The following is a 10,679-nucleotide window of genomic DNA, read 5'->3' as shown; positions in this document are numbered from 1 at the left end:
AATCAAGCAAATTATACATGTTGGGTTAAACCGAATCCTAGTGAAAGGACTACTCACTAATCATGGTTCTTAAGATAAAACAATTAATAAAGATGGGTTCTTTAAACATGAACATGATGTGAAGTTGGATTCTACTATTAATCATGCAATAATTCAACAAAACTATGATGAAAGACAAATTAAGCTAAGATGAGAAAGGATTAGATTAAGGCAAAATACACAAACTTTGACACAAAAACCCAAAGACTCAATCTTTGGATGAGAAGAACAATGGTGAACAAGGAAGAGATGAACAAGAGAGAGAAAAATAACAATCTAACAACAACAGAGAACAGAGAAGGATTCTAGTATAAACAATTAACAAAACTTAAGAGAAAGCAAATATAAACAAATGAAACTAAAGAAGGAAATTGAACCAATTCAATAGCAAGAAGAAAACTTGGATTGAAAATAAGGATGGAGAAATCTTCAACCTTGTTACAACCCAATTACTAGAACTAATAATCTACTTGATGCGATCCCGCTAAGTGTTCACAAATTAAGATGCGGTCGTTGGTCACGGTCGAATCAAAACACAATTTATAGCTTAACAAGCAACTCTGCAATTAGTAAAGAGGCAAGTAAAGGTCGGATCCCAAGGGACGGGAGTTGAAATGAGATTTCTATTGTAACTAGTGGTGTCTAAGGGGTGTCACAAATTGGGTTGATGTAGAAGGTTACTAAACTAGAATAACAATGAAAATAAACAAGCAAGATGAATTAAAGGGGTGTAAACAATTGATTAAAGGCACTAGGGTGTCATGGGGTCATAGGGGAATCATGGGATATGATCATACAAACATGTTCTCAAATTATAAGCAAGCAATTATTGTTGTGATGGATTGAGTTGGGTTATATCTTACAATCCTAGGAAAGTTTGGGTCCCGGAGCCGAATCGATTAGATTGTACAACACCTACAAGTCGACTTAATCTTCCCTACTCAACAACATGCATGGTCTAATGAGACTCGAGTTGGGTTATGTCTTACAAGTCTCATTGAAAAGATAGGAGATGATAGTAAATGCAAGGATTCATAGGCTTAGCATTTCATCAAATATAACATGTGCATGAGTTGAGATCAAAACAAGCAAGCAAATAAAACATGAAAGCATATTAATTTAAGCATGAATCATTCCCCATGTTGGTTTCCCCTAATCACCCATTAACCCTAGCTAAGAGACTACTCACTCATTATCATGTTGATCATGCTAGCAAGGTTGTCAATCATACCAACAATATGAAACATGATGAATAAATGAAAGTAATTAACAATAATTAAAAAAGGGATTAAGAGATTATACCTACTAATGATTCCAATAATAAAGCAAGAATAATAGAAGTACTTGATGTTTGATTGAGAGGTTGTCAATCTCCCAATAATAACCCAAATAATCTTCAATTACCAAAAATAAAGGATGAACAAGAGAGAGAATAAATTAAAGAACTAAAACTTGGATTAAAACTTGATTAATACTTGATTACAATATTAAAGAGAGATTTGATTGATATTAACTACACTAATTATTGATAAGAAGAACATGCTCCTCTAATTAGCCTAATGGGGTATTTATAGTGAAAATTAGGGAGGATGCATTAGGGTTAACTAAGGGCTAAACTAGTAATTACACTTTTTAAGTTGAGCAAGGAGGACCGGTATTTTTTCGAGAGAAGGGCTTCTCTTTTCGTAGCTTGAAGAAGACAATCCGTCTTTGTGAAGAAATCCGGGCGGAATAAGGTCGGGACGGACGGATTTGTGCGGTGGAATCCGAGCGGATTACGAGGAAGCCGGGCGGATTGTTGAGGGGAATCCGAGCGGATTCTGGCGTGGGACGCTCGGATTGTGCGAGGGTGGGACGAACGGATTGTTGACAATCCGCTCGGATTGTCAGTCAGCATAGTAACTTCTTCTTTTCTTCCCTTTTCTTCATAAATTCCTTGGGGATTTCCTTGGGGACTCAAGGATCTTTCCTCATTATTGCTCTTCTACTATGATATGTACAAAGGCCTTCTAGTCTTGTCTCTCCTTGATGCTTGGTCATTGAATTCGATCAATTTAGTCTCGTTTTGCCATGAAAATGCAAGATTCTTACTCCTTTCCTACCAAGGGATCAAAATCTCAAAGAATATGCAAAACAAAGAACTAAAGATAGGAAATGACCCAAATAAGCACTAAAAAGCATGGAAACAAGGCTAATTCGGGGGCCAAATATGCGCCAATTATGGTCACATCAAATATCCCCAAACCGAACCTTTGCTCGTCCCGAGTAAAGAGGTGACAAAGACTAGGACCAATACTAACATATCCTAATAATATAGCCGATATGAGACAATTAGCGGGTCTCACTCCGCCCCTTCAACTCACAACAAGACAACCATGAGGTAGGATGCCTTATTGTAAGGCAAGGTGGGTCTTGCCAAAATGGCGACACATCCAAACATTAAGCACACAAAAACACATAATGGATGCATCTACAAAAAGAATAGCCACTCCCTCATCAAGTGGCGGAAATTATCTACAAGGGAAGCAATTCAAGGGTACACAATCCTTCATAGATGCAATTTGTTCAAACTACTAAGCCTAGAAGGATACCAATAAATCACCTCCAAGTTGTGTCTAGCTAGGGTACCTTTGTCCTCAATCGTTAAATGCTTTTGTCAAGAGTAGACTCCCTATGGTGTTAGAAACACTGGAGGATCGCGGAATTCCCCCTCTTGCCTAGACAAGAAGAAGGGTCGTCCCCTCTCTACCATGCACAAAAATGGATATGATGGAAAAAGGGATCAATAGATATTTGAGTTTCACTTTGGGAGTTTGCTTTTGTTTTTGTTTTTCCCCCCCATTTCTTGTGGCATTTGACATTTGAGAACACTTTCTTGCCATTTCTTTTTGATTTTTGGCATTTCAATACTTGACAACTTTTTTTTTTTTGTGCATTTCTTTTTGAACATTTTCAAAGTCACCCCAATTAGTAACGAGGGTGCCTTGTATTTGAAGCTTTAGGAGTCTATTTTTGCTCCTCTTTTCATTTGATGCATTTTTGCAAACTTTCTTTCACTTTTCATTTCATTGAACTCAAATTGATTTCTTTTTGTGCCCATTCCTTTTGTTGACAAAAATGTGGTAGAACATGGATGAATGATGGTTGCATGGTTTCAAGGGTCACCTTGGAATAAACGGTAGCCAAGGAGTTATCACACCACAAGGTACTCTTGACTAGGCCTTAATCCATGGGTCAAAAGATACTAGCATGACACATCCTAGGGTGTTTTACAAGTATTCTAACAAGCAAAGTCTTAAGAACAAAAGGCATCTACTAGGGCCTATATACACTTGTCAAGCTTCCCAAGTAGACGGTTTCGCAAAAATTTTCTAACCATGCAAACTACATGCCATGATGCAACTAGCATATAAACATCCTAATGCATATGATTCTACCAACTAATATGACAAACAATCTAAATGTAAGTCCTAGATTCACATTGTTATACCGCATCAATCAAAATAAAGCCACATAGTCATTAACATAAAGAGGAGAAAGGAGATTGGAAAGATCATACCATGCGGTCTTCAATATCCTCATGTTTCGGATGTGGCGTAGTCAATCAATGTGAACAAGGATAAAACAAACACAATATATACAAGACAATATATACAAAGGAAATGAACTTGTTTTTGGGTTTTCAATTTTTTCAATTTTTATGATTTTTGAAATTTTTCAATTTTTTTTTGGATTTTTGAATAAGAGTTAAATGTTAGAATTCCCATCCCCACACTAATATGGGCATTATCCTCAATGGCCAAAATGATGGAAATTATGCAAAGATGATGCATGATTTCTATACTAAATGCAATCTATACTAAGCTACACTACATGATGCATGGTTTTTGTTATGACGGAGAGGATAATTTAGATTACCTCCCGTTGCGTATGCATTAACTTCCCCAAACCGAGTGAGACACTATTGCTAATGTCCAAGGATGGGTATAGTTCATGCACACACTATGCTATGCATGAAACTAATTTGTCATTTTGGATTTTACAAATGGGAACAATAAAATAAGAACACCTCAATGGTACCGAGGTGTGAGTCCTTTGATGGGGCTAGGACTAAACCAACAATGATCAAAATGAAATAAAATACAAAGAGATATAGACAAACCATGGGAGAGTAGGAGTCTCCAAGGCTTGCTAGTCTTCCATCATGCTATCATCATCATCACTTCCCTCATGAGAAGTGGTCACATTGCCACTTTCCTTGTCATTTGCTTCTTCACTTTCTTCCTCATCTTGCTCATCATCATCTTCACCATTTCTTTCTCCATCTTCACTTGCATCTTCCTCAATATTATCATCAACTTCTTCATCATTTCCAACAACCTCATTGTCTCCCACAACGTCCCTAGATGCACCCGGAAATAAGACTTCTCTATCCGCCCAACTAGGCAAAGGACAAGATGGATCAAGGAGTCCTTGCCTAGCTAAATGTAGGAGGGGTGGATATTGAGCCAAATAAGCATTTTTCCGATCTTCATAGGCTTGCTTGTGCATTGCTTGCATGAGAAGAGTCACATAGTCTTTCCCAATTTCAATTCCTTCCGGTTTGAACTCTTCATACTCAAAGGGGTAAGGTGGTATGACAATGGAAGAGGAGGGGGTTTCAAGATCACCCTTTTGTTGTTGAATGATATACTCGGCTTCTTCGGAAAGGGGAAGTAGATAATTGGTCCGGTGGACGCTTAGGCGACAAATCTTCGAGGGCAAGGTGAACGATCTAGCTTCACTAGTTAGCCATCCATACTTAGTGTCAAGGGGGTTTTGAGCAACCCACTTGAACTTGTGAATCATAATATGCATATCAATAAGATGGCCACCTTCCTTTGCTTTGTACTTGTTATCCTTATTGAAGTTAGGATCAAAGTGCTTAGCTAGGACCGTGACTAGGCCGCCATTGACAATAACGGTCGTGCCCTTCTTCCCACTATCGATGTTGAGCCATCTATGTACCAAGAGCCTCAAAGAATTGTAAGGCTTGGTATGAATTCTTCCGATATTCAAAGCCGATTCAAGGAGAATAAAATCAAGTCTTGTGAAATGATTGGTGTCTTTCCTAGCAATTATGGTATTTCCCACAACCTTGTGCCATACTCTTATGCCCGGATGATGGACCAAAAGAGCACGACATGCATGAAAATCCTCAAATTTCTTCCCGGAGATTGCCTCCCAAAGAGGCTCGGGGTCATACTTTCCATAATGCTTAAGATAACGCGATTCATCACTAAGACCCAAAATTTTACCTAATTCCTTAAAGGTAATGCGTCTACTAACATTAGCTAGACGAAACTCGAGATTTTCCCTATTCTCAACTTTGGTGACTTTCAAAGAACTTAAAAATTCCAAAACAAGGGAGGGGTATGTCAATTCCTTTGTTTCAAACAATTTCTTCAACCCCATGGCTTTGAAAAAGGCTTTTGTTTGTTCAAGAACACCCAATTTTTGTAAGGTATCTTCACATATGAATTTGGTGGATTGTAATGACTTCATAGCAAACTTGACAAAGGTATTTATATGGGTATCGGAAATAAAAGTTACCTCCGGATAATGCAAAAGTTGATTAATTACCGGAGTAGAAGGTGTTGTTGCTCCCATAGAAGGTTGTTGTTGTTGTTGCACTTCCAAGTTTGGTGTTGCTACCACCATAGCCAAAGCTTTCTTTGTTTGAAGAGCCTTTTGCCTTTGTGAGAGTGCCTTAGCCTTTGGTGCCTTTGTTGCTCCCTTAGTCCTTGCCATTGATGAACTAACCAAGAAAAGAATGAAAAATCTTCAATTTGTAGTATGCCCAAATCGATTTGAAGGTGAAAGGCTTTGCCTTTATGAAAACAAAAATCGACTCAAAGGTTGAAGATTTTGTTCTTGGTTTTGATTTTTGTTGAAGAAGGAGTGATTAATTTGTTGTTGGAAGGATGGTTTGATTTGATTTTGGTGAATGTTGTTGAGGGTTTTTGTTTTTGTGATGGAGAGGATGAGGGTTTTGATGTTGTGGGTAGTGTTTATGAATGAATGAATGAATGAATGAAGGTGGGAGGGGTTTTAAAGAAACCGAAATTTTCAAAACTGCAGGGGCAATCTGTGCGGATTAGGCTCAATCCGTGTGGATTATGCTTCTTCTACTTTGTAAAAACTCGCCTAAAGACGGGCGGATTCTCGCTCGGATTCTTTTGTTAAGGGACGGGCGGATTTCTTCAAAGACGGACAGATTTCTGTCCAGGGAAATTTGCTTGTTTTCCTCAGTTGCAAATACGGACGTCTTTCTCCCTGGCCGGACGGATTTTTCAAGACGGGCGGATTTTTAGAAATCCGCTCGGATTCTTTAACAGTCAAGAAATTTTCAAAACTCAGCGCAGTTCAGGACGGGCGTCTTTTCTGCAGGACGCTCGGATTGCATAAGACGGGCGGATTCTTGGGAATCCGCTCGGATTCTTCCCCTATGTACACGGATTCAGTTCCACCCGTGCACAACGCATTCCCTTTATCATTCTTCCATTCTTTCTTCAAGTCTTGTGTTCTTCATTGTGGGGGCACTACTAAGGCATGGATAGCCTAGGCAATTGCCATCCCCACACTAAGGTAAAACACTACACATCAATTGAAATTGTTAGTCCCTCCCTCACTTCTCTCAAGCATGACAATTATTTTGATCAAAGTAAAAAAAAAATCCAAAGATGACAAAAATGCAATACAAGAATTGAAATGTAAGTTAGGGAGTTAGAAATATTTACAAGTGGTGGTTTAGGGAGGACTCCACCAAACTCTCATTCTTGATGAGATGTCAAGGGGGCATGTTCAAGGTGTTGTTGATGTTGCTCAACACCTTGAAGAAGTAATCAAAAGCTTGTTCATTATCATGGTAGAGGTTCTCAATGGACCGTGGCCCTTGTTGTTGATCATGATCGATGGCATGTCCAATGTAGGGATTAAAAATCCCTTCAAATTCGTCGTCCCAAAGACCACAAACTTCATTGAGTTGATCATTGAAAATCTCTTGCTTAGATGGAGACAACTCTCCCAATTTCTTCTCTTGGCCAATGAGGCCATCTTCTTCTTCCTTGGTTGATTTTGATGAGCTTTGCAAGCTCTCCTTGTCATAATTCACTTGCTCTTTGAATGGAGCATCTTCAATTTTCTTCTTCCATTGGAGTTCCGATTTCTTCTTCTCATCTTTTCGGCTATAATGATCAATCATGAAACATGGCTCATGCAAACGAGGAGCTCTCATGGTCTTGTCAAGATTAAAAGTTATGCTTTCATCTCCCACTTCTAGAGTGAGCTCTCCATGTTTCACATCAATTACCGCACCGGCGGTGTGTAGGAAAGGTCTTTCTAGGATGATTGGAATGTTGGAATCTTCCTCCATATCAACAATGACAAAGTCCACCGGGATGAAAAACTTCCCAATTCGCACGGGGACATCTTCCCATATCCCTAACGGTATCTTCGTCGATCTATCGGCCATTTGGAGTGTGATGTTGGTGCATTTAAGCTCTCCCATCCCCAACCTTTTACTCACCGAGTATGGCATGACACTCACACTAGCCCCTAGATCACATAAGGCTTTGTTGATCGTCGTGTCGCCAATGGTACACGGTATTGAGAAGCTTCCCGGATCCTTTAACTTTGGAGGTGAACTCCCTTGAAGTATTGCACTACTCACCTTAGTGAAGGCAATAGTCTCAAGCTTCCGGATCGACTTCTTCTTTGTGAGGATATCTTTCATGTACTTCGCATAGGCCGGAACGTGATTGATTAATTCCGTGAAAGGAATTGAGACTTCTAAATTCTTCACAATTTCCATGAACTTTCCAAGTTGATCATCAAATTTGGGCTTGGCTTGACGACTTGGAAAAGGAAGTCTAATCACAATGGACTCCTTCTCCTTGGCCTTGTCTTCATTTTTCTTTGAACTTTCTTCTTTTGATGATTCTCCATCTTTGGAGTTTTGCACAATTTCTTCCTTTTCACTAGCTTCCACAACTTCATCCTCAACTTGCTTCTTCGGTGCTTCATACCTTGTACCACTTCTCAAGTGAATGGCACTAACCGTTTCATGTCTAGAGGGATTACTTTGAGGTGGTAATTGCCCCTTTTGTCTTTGTGAGCTTGAAGATGTTAGTTGAGTCAATTGGGTTTCCAACATCTTGGTGTGAGCTAGAATGTTGTTGATGGTGGTTTCTTTTGCTTGGCTATCTTTTTGCATTTGAGTGAAAAATTCTTGTTGGTTCTTTTGCATTTGGAGGACCGCTTTTTGGACATCAAAACCTTGGTCATTTTGGTGATTGTATGGATTTTGATTTTGGTAACCTTGGTTTTGATTGTAAAAGGGTCTTTGATTTTGGTTTCTCATGGGTGGTGGAGTGTATGTTGTTTGAGGGTTTTGAACATTTTGGCTTTTGTATGAGAGATTTGGATGGAATTTGGTGTTTTCATTGTAAAAGTTGGAATAAGGGGTACCACTCTTGTATGCTTGGAAAGCATTCACTTGTTCATTTGTTCCCCTACATTCACCTTGGTCATGTCCCAAAGTTCCACAATTCTCACATATCCTACTTGGGATTGATGAGGATGCCGTCATGGCATTAACATGATGCTTCGATGATTTTGAGTTTTCCTCAAGTCTAGCCATAGCTTGTTCAAACTTCAAGTTGATTGTGTCAATGTGAGCACTAAGTTGAGCACCCAATTGAGTAACGGAGTCCACTTCATGCTTTCCTCCTCTAGTAGCCTTGAGAGGTCTACTATATTGTGAGTTATGGACCGCCATTTCCTCAATCTTGTTCCATGTTTGATTGTCATCAACTTCAGTGAACATTCCATTTGATCCCATATTGAGAATGTTCCTAGAATCTTCATATAAACCATTCCAAAATTGTTGTACCAAAAACCATTCGCTAAGTCCATGGTGAGGACATGAGCGACAAATTCCTTTAAACCGCTCCCAAGCTTCATACAAAGACTCTTCATCCCTTTGCTTAAAACCCGTAATTTGAGCTCTTAGCATGTTGGTCTTTTCCGGTGGGTAGAATTTTTTGTAGAAAGCTAGAGCCAACTTCTTCCAAGAATCTATTCCAAGGGTGGCCTTATCAAGGCCCTTCAACCATTGCTTTGCGGTGCCGATTAAGGAAAAAGGAAATAAGACCCATCTAATTTGGTCTTGAGTCACGCCCGTTTGAGAGATAGCATCACAATAGTCGCAAAAGGTTTCCATATGAGAATGAGGGTCCTCACTAGGCATCCCCCCAAATTGGCTCCTCTCAACTAGTTGGATGAAGGCGGACTTGGCAATAAAATTTCCGGTGAGATGTTGCGGTGTAGGAGTACCATTTGGTAGATTCTCCTCGGTGGGTATGGAGTGTGACGAGAATTTTGGCATTGTAGGTGGATTTTGTGGGGTATTGTGTAATGGGTTTTCTTCTCCTTCTATTGCGAAAGGATTGACAAACTCACTAGTGGGTTGAACAACTTCACCAACACCTCTCAAATTCCTCCTAACAAGTCTCCTATTGTTCGTCAAGGTTCTTTCGATTTCACGGTCAAAAGGTAACAAATCACCTTGTAACCTTCTAGACATGCAAAATATCAAACAACTCAAAAACAATTAGAACAAACCTTGAGGAGTTTTACTTCCTCAAGGCGAAGAAAGACACAACTAATAACAAAAAGGAAATCTAAGTCAAACAAACACCGTCCTAAAGCAACGGCGCCATTTTTGATGCGATCCCGCTAAGTGTTCACAAATTAAGATGTGGTCGTTGGTCACGGTCGAATCAAAACACAATTTATAGCTTAACAAGCAACTCTACAATTAGTAAAGAGGCAAGTAAAGGTCGGATCCCAAGGGACGGGAGTTGAAATGAGATTTCTATTGTAACTAGTGGTGTCTAAGGGGTGTCACAAATTGGGTTGATGTAGAAGGTTACTAAACTAGAATAACAATGAAAATAAACAAGCAAGATGAATTAAAGGGGTGTAAACAGTTGATTAAAGGCACTAGGGTGTCATGGGGTCATAGGGGAATCATGGGATATGATCATACAAACATGTTCTCAAATTATAAGCAAACAATTATTGTTGTGATGGATTGAGTTGGGTTATATCTTACAATCCTAGGAAAGTTTGGGTCCCGGAGCCGAATCGATTAGATTGTACAACACCTACAAGTCGACTTACTTTCCTCCTATTCAACTTCTATGCATGATCTAACAAGACTCGAGTTGGGTTATATCTTACAAGTCAAGTTGAGTAGATAAGAGATGGTTGTAAATGCAAGGATTCATAGGCTTAGCATTTCATCAAACATAACATGTGCATAAAGTTGACATCACAACAAGCAAGCAATTTAATCATGTGAACATATTAGATTAAGCATGAATCAATCCCATGTTGGTTTCCCTTAATTACCCACTAATCCTAGCTAAAGGACTACTCACTCATTATCATGTTGATCATGCTAGCAAGGTTGTCAATCATACCAACAATATGAAACATGATGAATAAATGAAAGTAATTAACAATAATTAAAAAGGGATTAAGAGATTATACCTACTAATGATTCCAATAATAAAGCAAGAATAATAGAAGTACTT

General features: G+C 39.1%; 1 non-coding gene across 1 annotated transcript; it reads left to right on the top strand.

The window, feature by feature from the left end:
- The first annotated feature begins 8,987 nt into the window (after positions 1 to 8,987).
- LOC141618750 (small nucleolar RNA R71) lies at positions 8,988 to 9,094 on the top strand. The gene has a single exon (XR_012531490.1). It is a non-coding gene; the product is annotated as a small nucleolar RNA R71 (small nucleolar RNA).
- Positions 9,095 to 10,679: the final 1,585 nt, after the last annotated feature.

The sequence above is a fragment of the Silene latifolia genome, chromosome 1, assembly GCF_048544455.1.
Source record: "Silene latifolia isolate original U9 population chromosome 1, ASM4854445v1, whole genome shotgun sequence".
In the NCBI taxonomy this organism is placed as follows: domain Eukaryota; kingdom Viridiplantae; phylum Streptophyta; class Magnoliopsida; order Caryophyllales; family Caryophyllaceae; genus Silene; species Silene latifolia.
Note: the sequence above shows the minus strand (reverse complement) of the source record. Positions and strands in the feature narration are given on the sequence as shown.